General features: G+C 42.7%; 1 long non-coding RNA gene across 1 annotated transcript in view; it reads right to left on the bottom strand.

The window, feature by feature from the left end:
- Window positions 1-9,851: 9,851 nt before the first annotated feature.
- LOC138467163 (uncharacterized) overlaps window positions 9,852-27,322 on the bottom strand; it is a 50,250-nt gene continuing 32,779 nt past the window's right edge. Inside the window, exons 2-3 of the long non-coding RNA XR_011268086.1 lie at window positions 23,005-23,106; window positions 9,852-11,464 (exon numbers count right to left, since the gene is read on the bottom strand). This is a non-coding gene — a long non-coding RNA (uncharacterized lncRNA). The remainder of the gene's footprint in view (window positions 11,465-23,004; window positions 23,107-27,322) is intronic.

Genomic DNA, 27,322 nt, shown 5'->3' with positions numbered 1-27,322 from the left:
TGATCATTATTCCATTCGGGTGTTGCACTTGTCATCATTCACAGTTTCATCTAAGTGTGGTACATGCTAACATTCAGATTTCTATCTAGATGCGACAGTGCTGAACTAAATGTGATATGTGTGCTCATAGAAAGTCCATAGATCCCATGTGTCATTCCACTGAAGACTAGTGTGGGCTTTAAATGTAATGTAAGCAGTTTGACAGTGTGTGATTTACTGTGATGGTGGAGGCTATGAGATGTTGCATTTGGACGAGGGAGGCACCACATGGCATTGGGGCGAGTTGTTAGCTTGTGTGCCCAGGCAGTGTCTGTCTGATCACCTGTGACTAGTAAATAATCCATGTTTTCTGCTCACGATAATCAAATTATCCATGTTTTCAGCTAATGTAAATCAACGCAATTAAACGCTCTCTGCAAGTGCTCCTACGCTTTGATATTTTGCAAATCGAAATATATCAATCCTTTGTCTATCTGCAAATGTTGACGGTCTACGACAAGTGAATATAGCCTTAGAATGGTACTGTATATGTTGGCTCTGGCATAGCAGTAAGCAAAAATTCCGCCCGCAAAGCAAAAGTGAAGAATTCACACCGCTTCTGCATGTTCCGAAAAATCAGCATTACGGTTCTGCTGCCACTGAAATATCACCCTTTTTTTGCGGTGTCACGCAGAGCGCGGTGCTTCGTTCTTATGTTGCTTTCGTGCAGCGCAATGAGAAACTTTGAACAGGTCTTACGTCCTGTGGGTCTTTTTACGATCCGTGCTAGTTTTGCACAGCAACATGAGAAACTTTATGTAGGTTTTTCTTAAATCTGTGGTAGTTTTGTGCAGCGGTACGAGAAACTTCACCTGGTTTTTCCCGATCCATGCTAGTTTGGCACAGAGGCACGAAGAACTTTGCACGTTTTTTTTTTAACCATGCTAGGTAAGCGTAGCAGCACGAGAAACTGCACAATTTTTTTTCCGATTCTTACTAGGTTCGCGCAGCAGCACTAGAAACTTTACAACATGAGGGAACCCCTTAATGTGCGCTACTTGGTACATTGGTGTGCCTCAACATTTGATCAACTTCTATTTTAATTTACTCTGTATATCCAGTTTCACTGTTTTAGGCATTCCATGCTTCCATCATTAATCTCTCAACTCACTCATTCTTAGCAGTTGATCAAGTTTAATTTTATTGGTTATTTCTTTGCCAATAGAAATGCTACATTGCCTGTTTAGTGCTAATGTGCATGTTGCATATTACATATTGATATGCACATTTTAGATTTCAACATCAATGACCCCCTGGTCTTTGTCACTTTATCAAAAGGGCTTTTTCAAACCAGTGGGGTTATATTTACGTTAAAAAATATATTATTATACCACGAGCCCTAGGTGCTGTTTGTGCAGCCACCATCACCTCGTGACCTAAAAGGTATTTGATGTTGAAATCTAAAATGTGCATATCAATATGCAATATGCAACATGTACATTGGCACTAAATAAGCAATGTTCTATTGGTAAGGAAAGTAAGTGACTTAATTGGAGTTGTAAACGTGCTACGGTGTAACACAAATGTCTCAACCAGGTCTGCCTTCAGCCACTCAATTTATAAGCACTATACTTGTCCTCCACTGAAGTCCTGTTAAAAATACTCATTGGCAAAGCCAACCGTTTTGACTTGTGTATAAGTATTGGGTATTTACCAAGCACTGCTATTAGATGCCCAAGTACTCGCACCATTTTGCACCTGCTACCATCAATGGTGCCAATTAGTACTACTACGGCTGTGCCTGGCAAGTGCATTTCCCATGCCTGCACAAAAAACAAAACTGTTGGCATTGCCAGTGCTTGTTCTGATCAGCTTTTGGAATAACTGGTTTGTGTATAATCTTGATTCTCTTCTCTTAGATCTGTTTCGGGATAGATTCATCTCTGGAAATGAAAGGTTTCTTGCGTTTGTGTTGGTTTTGGTTTTAAAAGAGCTTCATTTGTTAGGTAATGAGGGAATGGTGAATGTTCTGCCAAGAATCTGAGAAACGTCCTTCCCTTGTTTTCTTTTATAGCTTAAGTATTTCCATGTATGCAAAAATTGATATATTTGTATTTTGATCTTTTCCTTTTTTTCTTTTCTATTTCTTCTTTTAAGTCAATGTGTAAAAAGTCAAAATTTCTTTTTGGCTAATGCACAATAAATAAAAAAATAAAAAAATAACCGGTTTATGTTGATGAGGAAACTGAATTATTTAGGACTAGTTTTGGCATGACTCCTTTCAGATTTGTGCTGGATAGCGATTATTGGCCGAGTGGTTGTTATGGATAAACTTTCTGGTTGAAGGCACTTTGTCAGCATATTGATGAACTGAGATGCCATGGTCCTTGAAAAGAGCTTCTAGAATCTCCCTGCATAGGTTACAAATAACCAGTCAGAAATTCCCAACCTGGACCAGCTGGATTCTGCTCAGCAAGTTCAGCACAGAGTCAGTGAATCCGATCTGTGTGGCGAGAAGTGAGAATAGGGTTCTTTGGACGATGGCATTGAATGCGGTGGAAAGGTCAGGTAGGAGTAATATTCACAGTGTTGAGGGCATCGGAGAGATGAAGGGAGAGAATAATGCGGTGTGAAGGTGGACACGTGGTCACAGCCAATTCTGTGGATGCCAGCTACGGAATCCTGATTCAATATGGTCACAGAGTAAATCAGAAGGTTTCTTCAGACTAAGAAGAATAGTGGCTTGCTTGCATATAGTATAGAGGGAGAGGTTTAAGAGGGGAGAGAGATGCTACCAAGGCTCAGGAAATGGAATTGTGGACCACTCTCCTAAACCTTTAAACTATATTATAGTCACTAAATCTCTCTCTTACTATTGGTGCATGCACTTACGAACTTTCAGCTACCGTGATACAGTTAATGAGTACCATCATGGTCACAAACCATACATGTGTGAACAAGGCTGCACACTACTCAGGAATAATCCTCATAAGGTTTCTAATGTTGAATTAAATATAGAATCCATTCAGAAGAAATATATATCAAAGGCTGTTTTAAACAATAAAAGGTATTATGTACCTAGAAAATTGAAAATCAAACCTAATTTAGTTTGCTTAACAACATCAATTCGAGATGAGTTAATGGATATTGTTATAATTCTTAAAAAGAACAGCTAAAGTATGCTCCTTTTCTTCAGTCTACGTTTATACTAAATATCCTGAGTTGGTATAATCTCGACGTGTTACGGATGTCTGAGAACCCTTCTTCAGGAGAACAGGAATCTATCTTCTCTAGCCATCTATGAAATAAGTAGAGAACATTTTATCTTCATAACTATATTAGCCTATTACTATGTCCATGATTCAAATTCTTACCCCCAATGACTTAACTAACTTTAGTCTCAAAGACAAATCTTCTAAAACTCCAACAACTGTTGTCTTTAACTTCCAAATGTTATGCCTTTTTCTTCCAGATGTTACTTCCATCACAACGTATATGTCCTGAATGTATTTCTGAAACAACCTGGATATCTAATTGAAACCTTATGGATTTCCGATGTATCTGCCTATAAAATAAGTACAATATTTAATGTCAAGGACTTTGTCATCCACATACATTGCTCTGATTACACCCAATGAGGACAACCCCTTTTGGGGTGGGACCAACCCGTATTTGCATATGGTATTTCCCTTCTTGTTTAATGACTTTGCAGGCTGTAAATCGATGGTCTGGAGATTTGTGTAGAGCAATTCCTGTGGTTATTATTAATTCAAAACATTTCAACCAGCACCATTCAGTTTTGCTTGTATATTGGAAGTACTCTGTGCTCTGCCTGTGTGATGGCTTTCTAGGTGTGATGTATTGGGAGCATCATGGCCTTTGCACCCAGAAAGGAGACCTGGTACTTGCAGTGTGGTTGTGTGATTGACAGAGATTGCACATGTCAGTTGGTGTTAGAAATGTAGAACGGTGTTGTTTGGAGTCTGGGGGCAGGGTATTCTTAAACTCTGTATGCCGATGTCTACTTTGAGTTTGCCTGTCGTGAGTAAGGTGGAGAAATGTAGGGTTGGTCTATGGAGGCAGAGGTTGCTTCTGCAGGTTTTCCATATTGGGTGCAAGCACAGGCCATCTTTGCCGGTTGTATGCTGACTAGAGGTGTTCAGCTTCTTTGTGGTTGTAGCAGGCTGATGTACCGTGTATCATTGTTGATATTGAAACAGCTGAGTGCCATGAGCTGTTTTGGAACCTGGTGGCCGGGGGCCATAGCGTGTGTTTGTGCTTGGGAGTTGGTCGATTGGGACATTTTGTTTCAGGTGTTTGTTGAGTGTTGGCTAATTTCTGTTGATTATGCATTGAAAAGCCAGGTGTTTAGATTTGCCCTGAAGTTCAAGTGGGGTTATGTAATGTGCTAATTTCCGTGTCCCCAAACGTAGACACGAAAGTGGAAATGGCAGAGTTCCAGTGTATTTCTCTGCAGAATCTCCTGTGTTTATTAGCACATCGTTTCTGAATCTTAGTTCTCTAGTTGGCTTGTAATAAAAGATTTTGCTTTGGATGAATTCTGCTCCTTGAACCAAAAAATGGCTGTTATTTGCAGGGACATTATTACATGTAACATGCGGGGGACACCCCTGCAACCTCCAATCTCTTTTTTTTTCAAGGGGACTGGGGCACCCCCGCAAACACCGGCCCCTCTTGACCCCATATATATGGTCACTATATATAATGTCGCCACAACCTTTTCCCAGAGACATTATGCATGGCAACCATATATATGGTCACATTAAGGCATAAACTTGCTAGTGCGTCTAAAGTCTCAAAATTGTCTTTGCGCAAGTTTATGCGCACCATGGACCTTTGTGATGTTATGACTGTGTGTCAGAAAGAAAAGGAAGACATCGCCCATCCGATATATACCTCTGAGAGTTGCAAGACATCTAGGCCAATAAACAAGGAAATAATGAGTGAGAATAAGATTCCTGATGGTATTTTGTATTTTGTATTTTATTTATTTATATAGCGCAGCCAGGCCCAAGGGCAACCGGGCGCATATCTTGACATGGTAGTGTAATACAGTACTGGTTACAGTTAAAGGTGGAGAGTTGATGCAATAAATATACATACAATAAGACATAATATACAATGTAATGTGCAGAGTATTTACAGTCGCAGTAGCGCTATACATAGTTAACAATGTGTTGTACACAATATCTACAGTTAGCAGGAATACATACAGGCGAAGGCAGTTAAGAGCCGAGCGAGAGTCCTGAAATGAGTTAGGTCATTTAGGCAACATTGTTAGCTAGCCATAATTTGGTTCTATGTTTGAAGAGGGTAGGAGAGTGTTCAGATCTAATGGGTAAGGGAATCGAGTTCCATAGTTTGGAGGCAAGGACAGGGAAGATGATTCCCCCAGCTTTCTGCAGTTTGTATCTGGGGATGGTCAGACAGTGTGCTTGAGCCGATCTGAGTAGTCTGGCGGACGTGTAGTGAGAGAAGCGAGAGGAGAGATAGATGGGGGCCTGATTTTTCACACATTTATGTGTGAGGGTAAGAGATTTCAGAGCAATTCTTTGCATCACTGATAACCAATGTAAGCTTCTCCTTGTCTCAGAAATGTGTGAAGATCTGGAAATGTTAAGGGCTGCTCTAATTGCATTGTTTTGCATAACCTGTAGTTTGTTCAGGTTACGTTGGTTAGTCCCAAGATATAGGGCATTACAGTAGTCTAATTTGGCCATGACCAATGTCCTGGCCAGGATAGTACAGTTCTGTGTGGTGAGGAAGGGGCGACATGCTGTAATAAGCTTATATATGTAGGCGGATGCTGAGACAACTGCATTAGTTTGTCTATTGAATGATAGGGTAGAATCGAGGTAAATTCCTAATGTTTTGGTGTCGGAAGAGACTTTAATGGTGTTACCATCAATGTTGAAGGTTTTGAAGGCCGGGTCGAGTCTGTTTAGTCGTTGTTGAGAACCTAGGATGAGGAGCTCTGTCTTATCATCATTAAGACAGAGCTCATGCTGAGCCAGTAATTGGGATGAGTATCTGGGTGTCATCAGCGTAGTTGGTGTAGGTGACACCCAGATAATCAAGAACATCAAACAGTGGTTTTGTGAAAACGTTGTAAAGCGTAGGTGAGGTACAAGAGCCCTGAGGTACCCCACAAGGTACCGGAGTGGGTTCTGCAGAAGCGGTCGGTGAGAATACCCTCATCTGCCTGTTGTCCAGGAAGGAGCTGATTCATTTGGTAGCTTTATCAGAGAAGTGTACAGCCGATTTCAGGTGGCGACAGAGGATTTGATGGTTGACAAGATCAAAGGCTGCCGATAGATCGAGGAGTAGTGGTAAGGCCAGTTTACCGTTATCTTTTAAGTCCTCAATTTGGGTTTTCAGATCTAGTAAGGCTGTTTCTGTGCTGTGTTTGGGCCGGAAACCAGATTGACTTGTGCCAAGTAAGTTGTTGTTGTCTAGGTAATTTTGAATCTGTAAATACGCTGCCCTGTCCAGAATTTTCAGTAAGAAAGTGACTGTGGTGATCGGCCTATAGTTAGTGGGGATACTCAGGTCCAGCAATGGTTTTTTCAGCAGTGGGATGACCCAAGCGTCCTTAAGGTTGTTGGGGACAATGCCTGAGTGGAACGAGGAGTTAATAAAGGCAGTGATGAAAGGAGCCAGTTCATGGGCAGATTCCTTGATGATGGGAGCGGGCTAGGAGTCGCCTTGACAGTTGGATGGTTTCAATTTACTAATGATACTTTCCACCTCGTTAATGGTAAGAGGGGCAAAGCTGAAGGGAGTGTGCTTAAAAATTGGGTTTTTAGGTTTATTGGTCAATGGTTTGCTAAGGGAAGAGGTTTGCCGGCAATTTTGCTTGATATTAATTTTGGCTTGTAATGTAGTTATTTTAGTAAGGAGAGCTTTTTGAATATTCTCACACCAGTTGCTATCCTTATTGCAGTTGTCTGCGGTGGAGGAAGGGGCTTCTAATTCTTTCAGAATTTTGAATAACTCCTTTGTGTTAGATTCGGCCTGTGAGATACGTTGGTTGTATGTATCTTTTTTGGCTTGTAGAATTGCTTCCTTGTAATTAAAGGTTGCTAGGATGAGGTTGTCTTTGTTAGTCTCGCAGCGTAGACTTTTCCAGAGTGCTTCAGCGCTCCACTTTGCTTTGTGGAGAGATGAAAGATATGACGTGAACCAGGAATTGAGGTGTGCACGCTGTTTGGGTTTTCTAGTTTTAAGAGGTGCTATGGTGTTGATGGCTTTAAGCAAGGTATGGTTGAAGATATCCACCAGGACCGTTGGGTCATCTGGTGAGAGAGCATGATTATTAAGTATGGGCAAGATCAGGGGGAGAAGTTTGGCCTTGGTAATATCCTTTTTATTTCTAGTAGGGATGGATGGTGCAATATTAGCTTTGGTGTGGGGCTCGTGGCTGGTATGTTAAAAGCGATGATGTGGTGGTCAGACCAAGCACATGGATCGTTAGAGATGATATGCGTGTTGCAATTTAAGTCGGCAATCCAGTCAAGCGTCCTCTCTTTTGAATGGGTAGGTTCAAGAATGCGATGAGAGAATCCTAGATTAGAGATATTACTGGCAATCTCGCCAGCATGTGAGTCATTGGGATCAGAAAATCCAAGGTTGAGGTCACCAAGTAGCAAGACTTGGGAGTTAGGTTTGGTGTTGTCTGCCAAGATAGTAGAGATATCTATCGTTGGAGAAGGTAGCAAGTGGGCCCTGGGGTCTGTAAATGAGGTGCATAGTGGCTGTATTGTTGTGCGAAAGAAAAAAGTTTGACTGAGATGGACTCAGCAGAACTGAATTGTGTGTTAGGGATCAGTCTTATGTTAATGTCATCTTTGTGGATGAATGCAACTCCACCTCCTTTGGAGAGGCTAGAGTTGCGGTCATTTCTAATAATGGAATATTCATTAGGAATGGCAAGTGCCAGTAAAGGGCCTGAAGCTGCGTGAAGCCATGTTTCCGTGATGGCAATAAAGTCGAGGTTTTGTGTGGTAATGAGATCAGCGATGTCAAGGGCATGGGCGGTGAGGGATCTAGCATTGATAAGAGCACCCTTCATCTCATATGCGTGATGAGTATTCTGAAGGGATCTCGAGGTTGTCTGATGCACTTAAGCACAAAGAAACCTCTGAAAGGATCGATAGGAACCTAAAAATCATGGAAAGAGGGGTTTTGGGCATATTTGATATTTTTAAAAATCCTGATGTAGCGTCACGCACCAATACGCCCACATCTGCAGGACCGGGTGGTTTGAATCAGACACAAATTACGATGGATCAAATTTCTACCAGTGCTTTGGATGTGAATTATACCGGTGTGACTAATAATTCCAAGCAATGCTGATAGGGGCATCATTCAAGCAATATACCCGGGGCTTTGGGGATAGATGATATGAAGTCTGGCAAAATAGAAAATTTGTGTGAACACGACTTGAAATCTGTACAGATAAATGGTTTGACTATTGATAATGGTCTATCATTTGCATCAGTTAGTACTCTTATAGAGAATCTAATGAACAAAAAATTGCAAAGAGATGAACCAAACTATACCTAGCATTCAGATGCCCGCATTAGGTAAAGAGATTCTGGATATAAACACCCAAACAAGCCGTTACTTGAGTGGGGAAGTTAATGGTAGTAATCAGAAAGATCTCAAGATGAATGAGGGTGACACACGATGTAGTAACATGAAATCCACAGAGGTAAAAGAAATACAGCAAATTTTACCAGTTTCATTTAGGGAGAATGATTCTAATAGGATACATTCAGATTGCTTTAGAGCGCCTGCATTCCCCAATGAACCAAGTCTAATTATCTATAGTGTGTTTGAAGAAGGTGGACCAAGGTCACTTAATAGGCCAAACATATTGAATTTGTTCCATGAGATACCAGAACTTAGTCTGATATCTTCGGCTGATATTCAACTTGTCGATTTCATTCATAATCTTAGGTACGATTATGTCTGATTGATAATCGTATCTCCATTGGTGATGTCCCTTATTGTGAAGGAGGTGTGATCCCTACAAAAAAGGGTTTTGATGTCATTCCATTTTGTAACCAAATTAATACAAAAGCGCCATTAAAACCCAAATACAGGCACTGAGAAGAGGGGATGGCTTAATCCACAACTATGAAGCAGACTCTTCGGTTGTGGCAGAAGCAAGGTCCCAACTGAAGGATATGCAAGAGTGGCAATGGCTTGCCCTCTCCTTGAGGGAATCCATTGAGTAACTTAAATCAGTCAATAAACCGCTTTAGCACAAATATCCCATATAGTCTTGTATCCTGGAATACCAGGGGCTGTTCTCAAATTATAGCAAACTGTAAGATATGTAAAATACTTGAACAGTTTGATTTTATTCTCTTACAAGAGACCATTGGTTCTTTGATGTGGGATGGTTTTACTATAATTTGTTTACCTGCAAAAAAAGGTACAAGAGGACGTCCCAAAGGTGGTATGGCATTAGCATATCGGGATGATGCATCCATTGTGTTGGAGTCAAAAACAGTGATTATATACTGTGCCATTATAGCATCATTTGAACTTATAATCAAAGGTGGGCAATTCCATATCATAATGATAAACATTTATTGGAATAGTACAGAATCACCTGATTCGGAATTGGAACATTTGTTTGCAAAGTTAAATATACTTGTACAGGATGGCGGAGCAACCTCTGACGGGCCCATGGGAACAGAGCTCACCCTCTAGTACTTTAAGACGAGATAGCTGCACCTTGAGGAGGATGGGGTGCAGGATTCTCTTACTCCAACACCATTCAATAAGGACAACTCAGTAGTTTGGTAAAGGGAAGTCCGTTTAATGACAAGTACAAAAAACGGGGAAACAAATGGAAATCAACAGTGATGCGATCGCCCGTCTCGCTTCAACTCCCAACATCTTCATTCAGACAGCAATTCTTATAGGCAAAATTCGTCATGATTGACGTGTAAAACTCAAAGTATGTCATGCTATTCATTTGGTCGGGAAAGGTAACTTAAGTATAGGTGATATATGTGTATATGGTAACAGAGTGTGAGGATTGGTTAATTCTTATTGGTTGGGCGTCTATGCCCATCCCTCTACATTACTCGTGATAGACGTCACTACAAGTACGACGTCTCATTGGTTCTACTAGCTATAGGACCCTAGATTATTTGCCCTGTTGTGATTGGGTGGGATTACACCCCTAGACATAAATCTCCACTTTAATTAGCAGCCTGCAGAATGGACACCCACATGCAGTGTGCCCTAAGATTCACCCAGCCTCCCTTCCATCATTCAGTACTTTAGGGCTATGTGTCAATTAGTTGGTTGAGGATGGCCTCGAAATTGTAGCTCCTTATCAGGAAAAGTTATGGCATCCTCGGGTTCTGGGTGACATCAGACGTTGGTACTTCTTCGCGCTTGGCTGGTCACGTGTCCATTCACCATGAATCTGCTTCATTTTCCCTCTATTTGTATATTTGATTCTTCCTTTAGCCTTGCCACCTGCCTGGTTCTCCTTATGTCGACCTTCACTGGCTGGCTGCTATGCTCTTAAGTTTTGTTTCTTCGAAGTTGCCGCTCTCCTCCCTTTCTGGAGTTGACCTTGGATTCCTAGGCATGAGCTGCTTCTTACTGAGTTTCCATTCTGCTCCTTCGTCTGGCTTTCAGCAAGTATATGAATCTTGGCCTGTTTGTCCTCCACCATCCAGGGCTAAATTCTGCTTTTATAAAAATGGAGTCGCACTTGTATAATGTGCTTTTTGAGGTAGATATATAGTTGGCACTTACCGCTCTATCCTTCTACTAAGCATTGCAAGCAGTACCGTTTCCTTAGCTTCTTGCGTTCCAAGCCTAATTACAGGCATTTAGCCAGTTGCTAAACTTCATCCTTCCTTCATGGTTACGTTCTTTGTTTTGCAACATCGTTTATTCTTTTAAGTTTATTACACCATTATTCCTTATTTTTCTTCTTTTCGTGTCGTTCTTTGCTTGTCGTTTCGTTCATTAGTATGCCTGTTAAGTCCCTTGTGTCATCACCATTTGCCTTCCATTAAGGCTCTTTGGGTCTCTTCGGGGACAGTTTGTAAGTAGTCTTCATTTCGTGTCAACTGCTGGTACGGTTGTCTCAGCGGGTACCGTGCTGCCCATGGTTGTCTGGTTATAGGCACTCCAACAGGTATTGCTCTTCTGATGGGCACTGGGCAAAGCCCTATTGCTGCTCTCTGTTGGTTTTTGTTGCTCCTCATATGTCACATATCTCAGTGAGTATGTTCCTGGTTTTTCAAAGTGGGGGGCTGGAGTGCAGACCATATCTGGGACCTCCTCTAAGTACTAATAAGCAAATGGTTTGACATCAATCCCAGTGGTAACATAGTTCTAGCCGGGGATCTGAATGCTGATTGCAATATGCTCAGTAGTGATGGTATATGGGTCATGGCTTCCATAGGGTCTTCTATTCGGGCAACTGGGAATAAAAAACACAGAGGAAGCTTATGGTTAGACTTTGCAGGAAGTTGGGGGCTGCAACCCATGTTTAATACTACCCCTACATGGTATGCAAGAGGGTACAGTTCGATAATTGACTACATATTTGTGAGTAATGATTTACAGGATTCCATAGGTAATATGTGTGTGCAGAGTTGTGATGTGAGTGATCATGCAATGTTGACCATAAAACTGCCCTGGGCAAAGACAAACAATGATGTTTGCTTATTTGTTGAGCAAGTTGAGGTGAACACCGCAGGTACACATGTTAAATGGACCCCACATAACATAGTGAATCTAAACACTAACATGTTGCATTCACTGCAATACATATCCACTTGAACATAAAATGGAGACTTATTCAGCCACTGCCTTTAATGATTACATCGAAGTAATACTAGAACATTCTAAAGTCATGTCTCTTAGTAAGGCTAGCATGGTAAAATATAATAAACATGGATATGATATTGAAATAAAAAATTGTAAAGCCTGTCTAAGAGAAGAAGTCCATGAACTAAAAACATGGTCTGTTATTACAAAAGAGGTGATCAATAAGATAAAACAATGTAAGCACAAATATAAAAACTGGCTGATTGCTCATAGATCATCGATTGCACAAAAAGACGGGGAATTAATGTTGCAAGCAATGATAGGAAACCGAAATTGTGGTCAATTATAAATAGCACCAAAATTAGTCAGATTCAACTTACTAAAAATCCTATTGACTCTCAGGTGTGGACGTCATACTTTGAAAATGTATACAAAACTCTGTCTAGCGTATATCATCTACCATATGGGGCGGATTTAGTATTACAATAAGGAATATAACAAGACACATTAGAAAAGTGAAACCCACAACCACACCAGGCCCAAATCATTTATCCTTTGCGGTTTATAGTGATTATTTCGAATTGCATTATTTCAAATGCAAAAATGTCGAAAAAATGTTACCGAATTTTTTTGTTTTTTAATTTCTTTTTTGTTGTTTTTTGTTTGAAATGGGGGCGGGGGTTCGCCCCCCAACCCCTCCCTTTTTTAAAAAAACCCTTTTTTTTACTCACAAAACAAAAAAAACATGTAAATGAAAAAATAATACATTCTAAATTTTTTTTCTTCTGTAAAATGTTTTCGACATTTTTGTCATTCGAATTTTTTTTTTTACACATATTAACTGGATACCATCCTTTGCTAATATGAAACACAATGTACCACTGTGGGCGGGGCTCCTTCATATTATGTTTAAGGATATTATTGATAAAAAGATGATACCCGTATCGTGGAAGACATCTAATGTCTTGCTAATAAGGGAGATTGTTGATGATCGATGAATTACAGTCCAATAACATTGATGAATGTAGAATCCAAGATTTTTACAGGAATTGTCCTGGAGGAATTAAATATGTGGATTACAGATCGAGCCATTCTAGACTGTAGACAAATAAGGTTTAGGAGTGCAATGGAGACGGATGTAGGTGGGGCGATTGTGGCACAACTAATGAGTAAGGCACAAAGTAAAGGCCAACAGCCAATATATATTGCCTATATGGATCTAACAATGGCCTTTGATATGGTCGACAGGCCTACTCTCTGTAAAATGCTATTGGATTTAGGTTTGGAGACAGGGTTACTCCATTTGATAATCCACTTATATGCCGATACGGTTATGAGAGTAAGGTTGAATAACATGGATCTGCTGTCAAATGAAATTTGTACATATAATGGTGTAAAGCAAGGGTGCAGACTTGGTGCTACACTTTTTAATGTATATGTTTCTCAAGCAGGTAGTGTATGAGATACAGGTGGACTGATTGCTCCCAAGATCGGTGGTGTGTACATGAAATGGGTTGCCTACGCAGATGATTTTCTGTTAATGGATTGCACAAAGGTAGGCCTCAAGCGAATGATCGTTGCTTTTGAAAAATTCATATGTGAAAGGAAATTATTAATAAATCCTCGGAAAACAGTTATATTCCAGACAGGTGTTAGAGTATGTAAACCTTCAACTCTGATATGGAGTTGTGGAGGTGTAAGAATCAAAAATCATTCATTGTTGAGGTATCTAGGTTATATATTTACAAGCTCTCACTCATGTAATACTAGTAAAAATAATTTAATATCAAAAACAAAGGTATCTGCAAACCAAATAAAAGCCATTAAAAGAAGATACAGGAAATTTACAATGATGCCTTGTATTCAATTTTATCAAATGAAGGTGATTTACCATCTATCGTATGGCTTAGAATTTTTATTTGGTACTCTAACTCCATTCCTAAAAAGAACCGAAGCGATGCAATGGCGTAATGTCTTGTTTTATTTACCAAAATGTGTTCCTCTTGAAATTATACAATAGGAATTAGGGTTGCATTCACTTAAAAGCTTCATGTATTGCAAAAAGTTATCCCTGCTGAGAAAATTGTTACTGTCTGACAAAGAATCAATGTATCATTATTTAGGTAACGATTTGAATGGGTATTTTATAGCAGCCTTGAAAATTGAGGGTGAGAACATATTAGTAAATTTGGGTTTAACAATTGAAACTTTGATAAGGAATCCTGCCAAAATAAAAGAATTAGTGAAAGCAGTTGACTGGTTAGCAAATAACATAGTTGTGCGGATCTCGAACCTGTATTGTCAATTTATCTCATTTTGGAAGTGGCTGCCAATCCCAGAAAATTATATTGTCAAATATCCATCTCGGTCATTTAGAAATGGCACCATTCGATTTAGATTCAATGTGTTAAATACATATGAGGTTATGAACATTCGCGCAGAACCTGGGGTATTCACCAAATTCTGTCGCTTTTGTAAAAAGAAAGGTGCAGTTGAGTCCCTAATGCATGTCTTACTGATTTCCCGAATCTGTTGCCTCAGAGAATATTGTACTTCTCACAATTTGTGGCTGATTTATCAAATGTGAACCGTGAAAATTCAAGGCACGAAATGTTGCATGGTAATTCCGCGGCCATGAAAATAAGAGTAAATGCATTTCTGAAAAATATATGTGCTATAGAGTAACGAGTAGGGAGATAAAATGTTGGGTATTATGTGAAAAGTGGTATTGGTTGTAAAGTGTAGAATGTAAATGTAAAAAATGTAAATGTGTGTAAATGTCTTCAGTTTGTGTAAAATGTGGTATTTGATAATGTGATGTTTTTAAAGGTTTTGTAAATTGGAATATTTTACCTTTTATATCATTGTAGTTGTGTTATAGTAATTTTTGTAAAGGTTTAAAAGAAACCAAAAACAAATAAAGAAATGAAATGATTATGGGGACCTTATTTCAGGATACCTGTGAATGTGAGAATCAATGACACCCAAAATCTCACCCCTTACTTATTTCTCCTATATATTTGTGGGCTACAAGTGAAGGGGGTGTTTGACATTTGGTTTTTACTATAAAAAAAACACAGCAAACAAATAAATATATACCCTTCATTTAGTGTTTCCAAATGTGTAGTATGGGTAAAAAATTATTTGACCCCCATATTTTGGTGAAGGTTAAAATTATGGTGAAAACCGTCAAGGTTTAGGAGGTGTTTCAAGCCCTAATCGTGCAGCATTTACCAGTGTCATTGTATTTCAAACTGCATAAGGGGTAGAGTTGTTAAGACATGTTTCGTTTTTGAAGTAACCTCTGCTCTTATAAACACTGGCATATTGAAATACAGCTCCATGGTGCTTCTGTTGATCTTCAAATCAATAGAAAGCCGGGCATGGGTTCACCATGGTGAACTGCGGCCGATCCCGCAAAATAGGCCGTGCCCATTAAGCTTGTGATATGATGTGACATTTATAACGCGCCTGTACACAAGTGTTTCGAGGCGCGATAAGACAAGAAGGGGGAAACAAATGGAGCACAAAATAACGATCTTACTAGGCCTTGTGTCGTTCAGTCACGCAAGCACGGGGAAGAGGGAAGACAAGAAGTGCCAGGGGGTAGGGGAAGGGGAGCCCAGAGGCAGTGCAAGGGCAACTGGACATGCAGAAGCCTGGCACCGAGTTGTGCACCAGTTGAATACAATTCTCTGCCTCATGTCGGCTCCTAAACCAAAACACCATATGCACAAGAAGATGCAGGCTTGCCAGTCTGGTACACAGACCCAACTTGCGTCTCACTCTTAAGATCTATAAAAAATGGAGGACTTGGAAGTGAGGCGTTGGTGCATGGTACATTGGACAGCATACCTGGACGCATTGAACTCAAGCGATTTGCAGATCCTTTCCTGGGCAGAACCCTAGAGAGTGGGCAAAAAGTAGGAATTCAGAAGGAAATAAAAAGATCCTGGCAGCATCGTTGGCATGCCTAAATGAGAAAAAGACGCAAGGAAGATGGGAATCTCTGTGTGGAAACAACAAAGGGATGTCATTAAATATAGGAGAGAGAGCACATCAAGTAAAGATCTTGAACAGAGTATTTTGGGCACCGGTCCGAATGCATAAGCAGGGATTGATTCTGACAGACACTTGCCGGGGGTGTGGCTATGCTTGAGGCTATGCTAGTCCACCAGCACCCATTTCTGGAACTCCTTGTTTATTTCACCATGGGGGTCATTTTACAGTTACGTTGCTGTTCCGCTTTCATTTCCCGCAGCAGCTCTTTTTCCTGCCATCCTGAGGTGTGGGAGTGCAGAAAGCAAAGATATCATCACCACGTTACTTTCCTCCTCTGTCTTAGGAGAGCATTTCGTTTTTTGTTATACGTCTCGGAGAGTTTTTCATGCAGGTGTATGCCTCACATAGGCACCTGCTAAGTTGGATTCCATTGGAATCCATTACTAAACACGACCTGCAAACACGCAAGCTCTATGTCTCAAAGCAAAGTAAAGGCCGTTTCTCCTCGTTTTACTCTTTAGAGTCACTCTTCGCTTTGAGAGTGATGAAAATTGCATGAAGGGGACCCTTGCTGCTCAGCAGACCGGTCCGACAGGACTACAGCCCCCAGGTACCATGGAATGCGTGATGCCCCACACCTTCTCCATCCCGTGCCCAGATCCATCTCATCCTGCCCACAACTGGAAACCTCTTTTTCCATGCACCAGTCGGAGATCCTCCGCCTTCACAATCCCCTCAGCATTGACCACCCTCACCTGAGCCCTCCTCCCTCCCCTCTCAAACCAACCCCATTCCCTCTCCATCAATCTTCCTCATTCCCTCACCCTAGCTTTTCCTCCCAAAAGTGGTGCAGAGCAGGTTCATTACTGCATGTTCCAGGGTTGTATAAAACGACCAAATAAATAAATAACTCCATATTGAGTAACTTTTGAAGTATCTGTCCACCACCCCCTTTGTAAGCTACCAGCCTGTATCGGTGTTCATAATGAGTGATATGATATTTTCATATCATAGTGCTTCCAAGTGTGTGACTGAGAAGACAAGGAACTCTGGGAGCTATGATGGATCAAAGCATCTTGCTCCCCATTTTAAATACATACTAGTGTGAAAGCCAGTATACACGGGCCAAGGTGCATGAAGAGAGACATTTTCAGAGTGTACATACATCTGGCCTTATATGTTTCCTAAGGCAACAGCTCCTGGCAACAGCGACAACATGCGAAGCGGGCAGTCTCTAATGCCCATGACTGCATCGGAGAAACATACATCTAATATGATATGATATTTTATTTATATTGCGCACGTGTTTCAAAGCGCGACCAAGCAGAGGGAGGGGAACAAGGGATGATAAAAACAAACAATCTTATTAGGCTCAGTGACATTAAGAACGCGCAAGTGCATGGAAAAGGGGGAAAGTGCAAGGAAGGGGGAGAGGTGGAAAGTGCAGCACAAAGGAAAGAACAGAATAAATAAGTGCAATAAAAATAAATAAATGCAATAAATAAATAATAAATGCAGGCTAAGGAAAGTGCGTGATTTGTCCGATGGGGTATATCTGATAAGTGCAAGAGAAGAAAGGGGGTCTGTATGGGTACAGATACAGATCCCAGTGCAAGGGGTGGCTCAGAGGCAGTGCAGGAGGGTGAGCAGGTACCTGGGTCAGAAGGAAAGTGGGTGGCCAGGTGCACGGTGCTGAGAGAGAGAACCGATCAGCAGGGGAGAAGAGGGGCAAAGTCTGAAGCAAAGAGGAAGGTCTTGAGGTGCTTCCGGAATCAGAGATGGTTCTCTTCAAGTTTCAGAGAGGCCGTGAGGCTGTTCCACAGGGAGGCCCCTGCCGAGGACAACGATCTGCCCCCTGCTCGTTTCTTTGAAAAATGGCTGACCCTGAGGGAGTTAGAAGTAGAGGAGCGATGGGCTCGAGAGGGGAGGTATTTATGGAGGGATACTTGAAGGTATTTTGGCCTTTTATAATATTGTGTATCGGCGATATATAAAGAAGAAAGCCAACACAATTACACTTGCACACACCAGTGGAAGTGGAGACCTTTTATTCACTGTGGCTATCTCTATCTTGTCTGCAGTATTTCATGTGACTGTGGACAAAGCAGGATTCTTCAGCATGGCAAATGCACAATACAACCATGTTTCTCCTTCTTGCATTCTGCTGTTGCCGTTGTTGTCTATCATTCAAGACAAGGTGGGAGCAGACTGCGCTTGTGAGTTAGACTGAGGGGCGAGCGCATTCCCCCTCCTAAGTCATTAAGTATCTTTAATTCTGTCGCAGTCTCTATCCTTGAGCAGCATCTGGCATCCTGACTCGCTCCAGAGGCTCTGATGGAATTAGCTACCAGCAGCCTCTATCTTAGGGGGCATTCTCAGTTACAGCTTGATTTGAGGACCCTCACTGCTAAAGCAAAGGGTGGACGGGCAGGGATCCACATAGCAGGGGGTCCTCTGTCAACAGCTTCATTCAAGCAGGTCTGGAATCAGGATGGAACAGGAGAGAACAGCTCCGTGGCACATCCACTGAGCTTGGAGACGCCTACCCTCACTCCAACCTTCTCACATCTTCCCATCCTCTCCTTGAGAGGGAGCTTTTATGCTCTTGCTGGTTCGTAGGAAACTACGATGCCTCCTGGAGCCGTTCACTAGTTCTATAATCGTCTGCAGCTGCCCTGCCCCTTGCCTTGGAAACAGGCACAGCGCAGTTCAAGGAGTGTAACTGAGCGACCCGTGTCACTGTCATCTTTCTAAGTCAGTGATCCGGAAGCACACGGGTCTACTGGAGACAGTCTTTACCCGCCTCTTCTGTAACAGACGCCCAATGGCTTAATGGATGATATGAATACATGGATGGCATGTCTGTTTCAGTCACATTCCAAGGTCAGTTACATGCATTGTTTATGAACAGAGTTTGAAATAGTAGACATCAGAATGAAGTTTGTTATTTCATATTGTTTTAGTCAGTTCATGAACATGTAAAAGGTATGTTAGCGTAGAGTCATGAGCATGCCTTCTGCACCCAAACATTCCCCTAAAAAAAACTATGTGCATCTTCATTTAAGTGTTGAACTTTTTTTTAAATTAACATTTTTTTTTTAACTTAACCCTCTCCCCCACGCCCCTCCCGGCCCCTCCCACGGGTCTCTACGTGGGTGTGGACTCACCCAACAAGCAAAAGCCCAGCTAGTGAGGACAACCAACCATAGCCTCCAACTGCTTGTTCACTCCACACCGTGGCTGGTTGGCAAGGTCCCATTACTCTACCACCGTGGGTCAAGCAAAGGGAGCTGCTCGGCTTCAAAAGCTGAGATCTTCCTTAAAGGAATCCCCTTACCGCCATGAAGGCGAGTATTGAGACGCACTCAGCAACATGTTGCGTGCATTGCAAACACTCTAAACATACACATGTAATTAAGAAAAGCCATGCATTTGCCAAAACTAGTCACTAGAGGTTGTCAAGCCGAGCACCTGTCTCCTCCATAACCGCTACGGCAAGGTGGTTTGCGTTGGTTTGCAAGAGATAGAGAGAGTTTAGGCCCTGTTCACCTGAGTGCTGGGTTATAGATTGGACCAGTTTGTACAAAATAATGAAAATAAATGGATGCAGTCCAATGAGATTGTGCTGAGTTTATTACTAGTTGTCAGCCGACAAGCGCAGGGCGCTCTCTCATGGCAACCCCCGCACCAGCAGCAGGGTACTCACCTTAAACCTACTGTCAAGCGCAGTGATCAGCCAATTCTAGTGCCCTATCCCCTACCTGGTTGCCATTTGTATTTGCCGGAACATCTCCATAACGATTCAGGAGATCTTCTGGGCCAATCAGAAGTCAGGTGATCCCGCCATTAATTCGTGACGCACTGCAGAGATCCACTGCTATCCTACGTCATGGGGAGGAGACACTGCTGTGCATAGGTCTTGAATCGGTTGGGGCATAGTGTACGAATTACTTTGCTTAGAATTGGTTAAAAATAAAGGACACTACCATCATTTTGATGGTTGAACCTTCGTAATTGCAAGTAGTTCTTGTAAGGACAAGATTTACAATAAAACAAACTGCATAATGTCATGAGTTCTTGCTCTATCTCCAGTGTTGCTTCCAATTAAATATATTTTATCCTACGAGGAACTAGAAACTGAGGCCAAATCAAATGTCCATGATGTCACTTAGCAACTGGAGTCACTTCTACATAAACAGTCTGGAAATGCCGGCTTTCTGTTAAGTTTCCCATTATTCGTTGCTGTCCTAATCTCACCTTGCTGCTGGTTGGCTGCCCTCGTGGCCCCCTGCCAGGGGTGACAGGGAGCTGCTCTTAGAGGACCCGGGCTGGTGTCCTTCAGCAGAGCAGCTGCGGAGGCAGCAAGACTCAGTGCTCTCCTGCCAGAGAAAGAGTGTGTGACCTGCACCAGGGTCCTGGGAACCAGAAGGCTGGAATGCAAGTCTCTCAGAAAGGCAGGCTTTGGAATGGAGACGCTCATTAGTCCCATCTTGGGTTAGGAGGAGGGAAGTTGGTGGGGAAATGGAGAGGGAGTTTGAATGTTGTGCTTGCTACTCAGTGGGAGTCAAGACTCTTGTGACTGGGGTGGCCCAAATGGGCATTGACTTATGCAGGGGTGGCATGAAGTACAAGTGCACACACACAGAATGATCATAATTTAGGATAATGGGGTGGCACCTTGGGTGGCCAATCAGATTCCAGGGGTAGCACGTGCCACCCCAGGCCATTCCCTGGACAGGCCACTGTTGCTACTCCCTGGTGATGCTATGTCATTTGCGAGCTCACAGGAAAAATATGTTCTTCAAACTGTTCCTTTTGAGCTGCTTAGTGCTTTGAGGGATGGATGGATGCTTCATATCAATGCATGATTAATGTAGGAGGAAGCGGTGCAAAGCTATCGTAGACTCTCCAAATGGAGAAGGATGTCCTAAACTGCACCCCTGCTGCAGCGTCATTGCAATTCTTCCAATTACTGCCTGAGTGTGTGCTTTAACATTTCCCTGGCAGCTCTATATGGCAGAGATAAAACATGATTGAATTCCTGGTTTGCGTCCGCAGGACCCAGGGTTCCCAAAGTAAGGGATTACCCACATACCCATTATTTGCCCCATATGAGGAACCTTGTCTGGCTGCTTTCAAGGAACCCGCCTGGTTAGTGAGATTTCTATGATTTTCAGGGACTACAGAACTGGCACTGCTTCGAAAACCCAGTGGCCGCATCCTTCAGTTGGACATTATTGCTATAGATATGTGTGTGCAAGTGGCATATGGCTGTACATGCTCAAGGATTGCCCGGGATGGCCAGAGGCATTGCACTCCAGGACCATTTCTGGCTATGCTCTGTCTGAAAGTTGGGGTGAATCCACATCCTGGCACTTTCCCCTCTGCCCATGAAGACTGAGTATGCAGGAAGCTTGAGTGTTGGAAGGAAGGCAACCATGTTGTGAGGAGTCAGAAATGAGAGTCGGACACAGGTTTGTCATGTTTCAAAACTGTTCTGTGTCCAATGTTCTATTCTGACCCTCACACAAACCTAACTCTAAGGTGAAAAAGAGAAGTGTCTTTAACCTTGAGTGCTTAATACAATCCTCTTCAATTGCCTGATATACTCCTCTGCCAGGACTTCTGTTTTACACACTTGCAATTGCCTGGTACTCTCCTGCCAAGATTTCTGATTCACTCGTTTTAGGACCGCCTGGTGTGCTCTCCTTCCAGGACTTCTGTTTCACATACTTGAGATTGGCTGGTGTACTCTCCTGCCAGGACCTATCACCCGCCCCAAAGGTGTCTGTATATAGTATTCGATAATGTATTTTCCTGATATATTATTTTCTTTCTGCTTTCTTCGCATTGACACTGTGTACACTTAGACATTAGAAAGGGGTTTATTTGTGACTCAAATTCCCTTCTTTTCATATGTCCACCTCTTTTCTCTTTCCCACATATGTAACTTTCAATTGTTTGCACTTAGCCTGTTCTCCGGTATGCTGTGGTGTCCCTGTTGCTTTTCATTGGTATCTTTTCTTGTGGTTGGCCAGGTAAGGATTCCATCTGCTTCCCTCTCGTGATCTTCTTTCCTTTGTCCGCTGGTCCTCGGCAGCTTCCTCTCAACACGCCTGCTGCCCTGTCTGGTCCGGTAAGCGACATGCTGTTCCCCTGTACCTGTGAATACCCAATAGTTCTTCCCTGGCTCCTGGCGTTCCCCCAGTGAACCTCGGCTTAGCAGTTCATTCTTCCCCCGGTGGTGAGCCACCTGACTCCACCACGCTGCTCCTGGCTTCTCAGCTTCCTGCTTCTCATAGAGAGGTGAAGCCCTCTCACACCAGTTGCCACAGCAGCTGCCTTCGATTCCCTGTTTGGGCTGCTTACATTTCCCAGGCACAAGTGAATGCCGGCAAACACTAGCACGTTCATAGGTTTTCAGTCTATTTGCTACACATTTTTCGATCCTTATTCCTCTTCGTCTCAGTATTTTGTGAATTCTGGGAATAAAAGTCCATTGTGAAATTTTGCCTGATTGATTGACCAGTGGAATTGAAAGAAGTCATTTCATCACATTTGCAAAAAAACAAGTTTGGAAGCTTGGTCAGTGGATTTGGTAAAAGGGTTTTCCCTGCTCTTTATAAGAAAGGACGTAGATACTTGACAATAGGCAATAAGGGTTTCAGGTATGGGGATGTTATTTTCCTGGGAGAATGGGGATACCATGTCTCATCTGATGGAGCCAGGACATGCCCCCAGAGGCTGTCTCCCTGCATGTGATCCTCCTGTCAGCAACGGCCTTACCTTTCATACCTTGGACTCCTTAGGAGCGAAGAAGTAAGGCCTGTCTCCCCAGGTAGCCACTGTGCTTCCTGTCATGCAATAGGAAAGCACAGAGACCACTCCAAGAGAACAAGTCTCAGGTCAGAGGAAAACCCCTTCCAGGGAAAAACCTCAAGAATGGAATATATGGACCAGAACATGGGTGAATTGGCGCGGAACTACAGGCAGGAAGGCTGGAGTCCCTGAAGTAACTGAAGAGAACCAAGTGAATCCAAGTGAGAGCGATAGAACTTGAGGTGGGAAGGGGCTGGAGCGAGGCAACCAAAGTGAGGAGAGGATTAGCATAGAAGATAGGGAAAAAAGGACAAAGAAATGAGCATCGTGCAATTGGGGAAGAGAGCAAGATTGCAACGTGCGGCTTACCGTTCTGAAGCGTCCTTTGTATTGTTTCCTGCTGGAGTCCATGTCGTGCCATCTTGACGATCCGACATCAGCGTACCGCCACGTAATGCACATTGCCGCCATCTTGGAATGTCAAAACCAGGAAATGGTCTCGTCAGGAAATTATTTTTATATAGAATTAAATTCTCAATGAATCATTGGTGTTTATAGTTGCAGAGTACCTGGTATATTACGCTCATTCCTGAAAACCGGAATCAAACACCGGATAAAATGGAAACATCGCAGTATTTGAACAGGCTATTCATTGTTTTCATGCCTTGCATTTTGAAAGTTATTTATTTAACAAAATGTTCAATTAATATAATATACCTTTGAACAAGCAAAGAAAAATAAGAGCAGTAAAATATCAAGTGCTAAGAGTGACACAAATGAACATACTAAACCTAAAATGCACATACTTAGAAGCAAAAAATACTTTCTCAAAACAGGTGTGAATCAGTCCGGTGGTGGAAGATAGAAAAAACAATGTGTCCAAAGAATACAGTCTGTGTTATTTGACATGACGCCAAGCTATCTGACTAGACACTTGACTCAACAACTAAGAGAGACCACGCCGACCTAATCACAAGCTCAGGGGTCGACATACCATCAACCTAATGATGGGTGAATGGGTGAATGTATGCGTGTGGCCCTAAACTAGCGTAAACTGAAAGTAGGTCGACGTGGCTTTCCTTAGTTGTTGAGTCAAGGCAGGGAAAACAGGACAAAGAAGCAAGCTCTGTGCAATTGGGGAAAAGAGCAAGATTGTGACGTGCGGTTTGCCATTCCGAGACGTCCTATGTACTGTTTCCTGATCGGGTCCGTGTCACACCATCTTAACACTCTAAGGGCAGCGCACCGTCATGGAATGCACATTGACGCCATCTTGGAATGGGCATTGGTCCCTTCCAGCGCCTCCATACTGGATGGAAGCAGCAAGTTGCCAAGCCTGGGAGCGGCAGTCAGAAAGCATAACACCGCTCTCATATAGCCACTCCCAGGGTCAGGATCAGGTAGTGGCTGCCGTCCCCTGGCCACATGGGAGGATGTTACTGCTGGGGAATCAGTGATGAATCCACCCGATTCATTACACTGTGTTTTAGGTTTGGGGGCCTTGGCGTTGCCTCAATGGCCATAAAAAGGGAACACCCTACAGTAAATTGTTGTCATCTCGCTGGTGGAACTGGGATGAAAGCAACGTGCAAAATCCTGCAAAGGAACCTCCAAGCCCCCCTACCTGGAAAGCCCTGGTGCTCACTTCCCCTGTCTCCCAAGATCAGCTGGGATTGAGCTTGCACTGCAAAGAACCTCCCGTTCTCACTCAAACTGAAGCGGTATGTAGAAAACTGGGAATCAGGAAGGAGGGGGGAAAGTGAGAGGAGGAGGGAGGGGTGATGAGTGAGGAAGATTATGAGTGATGTCTGAGGAGGAGAACTAAGTAAGAGGAAGAGTTAGATGGGAGGAGTAGGGAGTATTACTGATGACTGACGGTGATGAATGAGTAGGGGAGAATTGAGAAAGAAGAAGTAGGGAATATTGCTGATGAATGAGGGGTAGGAATGAGTAAAAGGAGGAGTGAAATATGAGGAGTAGGGAGTATTACTGATGACTGAGGGTGAGGAATGAGTAAGGGGAGAAGTGAGAAAGAAGAAGTAGGAAATATTGCTGATGAATGAGGGGTAGGAATGAGTAAAAGAATGAGTGAAATATGAGGAGTAGGGAGTACTACTGATGACTGTGGGCAATTAGTAAGGCAAGGAGTGACATATGGGGGTTAGATCCTATTAAGGTTGACTGAGGGTGAGGAATGAGTAAGGGGAGGAGTGAGATATGAGATGTAGGGAGTATTACTGATGACTGAGGGGGAGGAATGAACACAAGGAGGAGTGAGATATGAGGAGTAGGCAGTATTAATGACTGAGGGGGGATTTTGTAGGAGATGAGTGACATATTTGGCATAGGGTGTATTAATGAGGATTAACGGTGAGGAATGAATAAGGGGAGGAGTGAGATATGAGAGGTAGAAAGTATTGCTGATGACTGAGGGGGAGGAATGAGTAAAGGGTGCATTGAAATATGAGGAGAAGGGAGTATTGATGTTGACTGAGGGGGGAATTAGTAAGTTTGGGGAGTGACATATGAGCAGTAGGGATTATTACTGATGACAGAGTGGGGGAAATTAGTAAGGGGAGGAGTGAGAAATTAGAAATAGCGAGTTGTAATGATGTAATGTGCTCGCTCCCTTCTCGTACACAGGTGTTGCCTGTTTTGCTTCATTCTTCTAGCCTGCTCCCCCTCCCCCGGCTCCTCCCCTCCAGCCTACTTCTGCAGGAGTCTGTCCTGATACATTCAAGTTTCACCATCACAGTCTTGTGGCCAATGATGGATTTGACTTTTATGGAGTTCATTGTTTCACTGTACGTCACCCTTTCTCAACTTTCATGCTGGACTTCCTTTGCATCTTGTACTCATGGTGGCCCTGAATCATGCTGTTCCCATCTTCATCTTGTATCCTGGCTTGCAACATTATGTGTTACTACTGACTTCTGCAATTGTATTCGCTCTCCCCTCATGCTTCACCACTCTTTTTGACTGCTTACTCTCTGTCTTCTCATCCTCTCCCTCTCTCCTCCTCTTACTTTCTTCTATGCACTTACTCTATCAGAATTGTCCCTGGACCTAGTATGGTAGCAAACTCGTCTGTCTCCTCCCCCTCTTACTTGTATTCCCCCCCAGCCCCATTCCAGTACTATCTGAAATCTCGCCAGGCCTAGTATGATAGTCACTTGTTTTGTTCTTCCCCTCCCTTTCTGCACACCTCTCCCTCACCTTTTGTTTTTCTCCGGCTCTACCAGAAATGTTGTCAAACCTAGTACGGTAGTCGCCTGTCTGTTTCCATTTCCTTCCCATTGTCCCTTCCTTATCCTTGTCTTAGCTCTGAAATGTCGCCAGGCCGAGTACGATAGTTAATTTCACATCCTTACTGTTCATGGCCTGTAAGAATGTCATTGTATTTTCCCTTGTTCCCTCCCTTGCCTTGAAGCGCTTTGAAACACATTGTGTATAGGCGCTACATAAATAAACTATCATATCATATCATGAGTGAGGGCGGTGAATAAGGGGACTAGTGACATTTCAGAAGTAGAGAGTTTTAATGATGACTGAGGGGGGAACGAGAAGTGGCATCGGAGAAGCAGGGAGTATTACTGATGATTGAGGGGGAGGAATTAGTTTGGGAAGGAGTGAGATGAGAAGTAGGGGGTGTTACTGGTGACTGAGGGGGAGGAATGAGTAAAGGGTGGAGTGAGATATTAGGAGAATGGAGTATTGATGATGACTCGGGAGGAAATTAGTAAGGAGTTGAGTGACACATGAGGAGTGGGGAGTATTAATGATGACTGAGGGGGGAATTAGTAAGTAGAGGAGTGACATATGAGTAGTAGGTATTATTAGTGATGACTGTGGGGAGGGATTAGTATGGGAAGGATTGAGATATGGGAAATAGGGAGTGTTACATATGACTGAGGGGGAGGAATTGGTAAGGGGTGGAGTGAGACAAAAGAAGAAGGGAGTTTTAATGATGACTGAGGGGGTGAGATAAGTAAGGGGAGGAGTGAGATATGAGAAGTAGGGAGTATTCATGATGACTGAGGGGGGAGAGTAAGGGTAGTAATATATAAGAAGTAGGGAGTTTTAATGTTGAATGAAGGAGTGGAAAGATGCTAAATAGGAATAGTGATGAGAGATGTTTCAGTTGTGAATCAGAGATTTAAGGTATGAGGTCTTAGTACAGTAATTGATGACTAAGGAGAAGGATTAATTGAGGAGGAAAATGAAGAATTGGATGACATTCGGGGGCGACGAGTGACAATGTTCTATAAAGCACAATAAGCGACAAATGATGTAGGAGGTGGATGAAACATGAGAAGGAGGCATAAAGAGTGGGGACTGATGAGTGAGGAGGAACATTGAGGAGTAATCAGTAGAATTGAGGGTGGGAAATGTGCATTTCTAAAGTGAATGCTGTTCATATGGAATCTGTGAAAGTGGTAAATCAGATGTATGAATCAGTGAGTGGCGTAAAAGAAATGTTTAATACACAAGTAACATGCACAGGCGTTTCTTGCCAATGCTACTGGGGGCTCTATATTGCAGTTGTATTTAATAATGATGTGTTATTTATATAGCGCCTTAATCCAAAGTGCTTTACAGAGCACATATTTACATACAATATCACCCAACTGAAATTGGTACTCATTTATCGACCTCGGAAGGATGAAAGGCTGAGTTGGCCTTGCCG

The sequence above is a fragment of the Ambystoma mexicanum genome, chromosome 4q (genome assembly GCF_040938575.1).
Source record: "Ambystoma mexicanum isolate Mex_15411 chromosome 4q, UKY_AmexF1_1, whole genome shotgun sequence".
NCBI classification, from domain to species: domain Eukaryota; kingdom Metazoa; phylum Chordata; class Amphibia; order Caudata; family Ambystomatidae; genus Ambystoma; species Ambystoma mexicanum.
The sequence above is the reverse complement of the archived record's forward strand: the minus strand, read 5'-3'. Positions and strand labels throughout refer to the sequence as shown.